The 1,917-nt window shown below is 36.0% G+C and overlaps 1 pseudogene across 1 annotated transcript; it reads right to left on the minus strand.

Annotated features, from left to right (window-relative positions):
• Window positions 1–541: 541 nt before the first annotated feature.
• LOC149264786 (putative protein S-acyltransferase 19 pseudogene) lies at window positions 542–1,179 on the minus strand (annotated as a pseudogene). Its single transcript, XR_016253662.1, has 2 exons — window positions 881–1,179; window positions 542–778 (listed from the first exon to the last, which is right to left on the minus strand). The product of XR_016253662.1 is annotated as a putative protein S-acyltransferase 19 pseudogene (transcript).
• Between the last annotated feature and the right edge of the window lie 738 nt (window positions 1,180–1,917).

The raw sequence follows: 1,917 nt of genomic DNA on the forward strand, positions 1-1,917 counted from the left end.
GTATCATCCAACAATAAGTTTTTCTTTTCAATTAACAAGCTACCAGTTCTTTGGCTGTCGCATAAAATATAAATTGAGGAGTTAAAAGACACTAGGGCCATTATAGATAAACATGAATCAAGGTTTACTGCTTTACCCGATTAGGATGCAAAAAGAAATGCTACAACGCAGTAGCAATGGATTCATCAGCGAAAATTGGCCAGACTTTAATTAATTCACAAAAACGTTGAATGATATCAATTGTTCAAAAGTTTTAAACAAGTAAAGAAACACAAGAGAAAAGACAATAAATGCTCACCAAAACAAAAGAGATGTGCAAATGATTAAATTAGTTACTGAGGTGTGCTGAAATGCCTTAAAAAGTGCTTATAGACTTTAACTATATTTATTAAGGACCCCAACTGGAATTTGCAAAGCAAAAGGTTTTTCCCCGAGGTTTGTTATTATCATGTTCTCGTTCTCTAAAAGTTTGCTCCAAGTAGATCAAGTGGGCAAGGGACTTTACATGGACTCCACTCAACTTCAAACACAGCTTCAGCCATTATGCAGAGTGATTGAAATTGAACACAGCTAAGTAAAGAAGACCAACAATTGAGCTATAATCAGTATCAGGGACTCCTCGAGCACCAACTGGACACAAAACAGATGAAGACTCCCTAGCCTTTGTCGCTGCTCGCATAGCTTCATCTGGATTCAATTTGGCTAGCCTCCAAGCACTGGATTCAATTTTTTTCCCGTCATCAGGATCAACAGTGGACGGGTGTGGAATAACTTCATCCTGCCATTTAACACACAATACATGTCATCCTGTACTACTATAGTCTGACCAAATTACAGACCTAAACCAAGATTTGAAATTGTGGATAACAAATTTATATACCTGATGCTCAACAAATATTCTAAGTGGTGTACACCATGCACCTTTATACTGCAAACCAAGAGAACTTCCTCCACTTAAACCAGTGGCAGTTGAACCACTTGGAGAAGAAGGTATACTTCGTGCATCACCCTCAACAGAAACTCCTGGTGGCTCACTTTGTGACCTCATTGCCACTACATATTCATATGTCGTAATTCCCTGCTATTCAGTACTCTTGTTAAAGGATGTTAAGTTTAGTGAATATAAATCGACAAAAGATTGTTGAGAACCATATGGATTTTTAAATAAAACTAACCTTTTTAATCAGTGTAATAAGAAAAAAGAAAAGCTCTTCTAATGGCATTGAAGCAAGTAAGGCCACCAATGTACATACTACCTGCACGAAGACAACATGAGAACTCAGTTTCAGAGACAAAAGCTTACTAAAGTTTTATGCCGGTTATCAAACTTAGAGTACCTTAATATTGGCTGAATGTTGTTAGGTTTATCAGATTTTATAGAACCTCTTCAATGAATTACTGTCCTTCCTATAATTCAGGAATCATTCAACATTTTCATACAATTTTTTCTCTTGTGATTCTATACAGGCATTCTGTGGTCCAGACTCCAACATAACATTCTAAGAAGTTTTCCTCAAACAACATAAACTTTAGATCCTTCTAGAAAATCTCTAAAAGAATACAATTTCAGTTCACTGAAACTGGGTAACAACATGCCAATCACAGACAAGAGTGGACAAACATACAACCACATAGATCATCCAAAAGCATATTTCATTTCAAATACATGACAGAAATATGTTGTTCAATGTAAAGCAATTTATCTTCCTAGCAATGAAGCAAGTTTTGAACACATACATAACCAATAATCTCCCTAATCTATCAGAAATCTTGTGTTCCTCATAATATCAACCCAGCTTTAGATTTTAAAAGGGAATGATGTGTATGCCCAACCAAGCTCACAGGATTTTATCATGCATCAATATATCCACCATCCCAGCTTATTATAAAGCCTGAGTGTTCCATTTTGACACTGAA

The sequence above is a fragment of the Pinus tabuliformis genome, chromosome 6 (assembly GCF_031772625.1).
Source record: "Pinus tabuliformis cultivar Carrire ecotype Pingquan chromosome 6, CPIR1, whole genome shotgun sequence".
NCBI lineage: Eukaryota > Viridiplantae > Streptophyta > Pinopsida > Pinales > Pinaceae > Pinus > Pinus tabuliformis.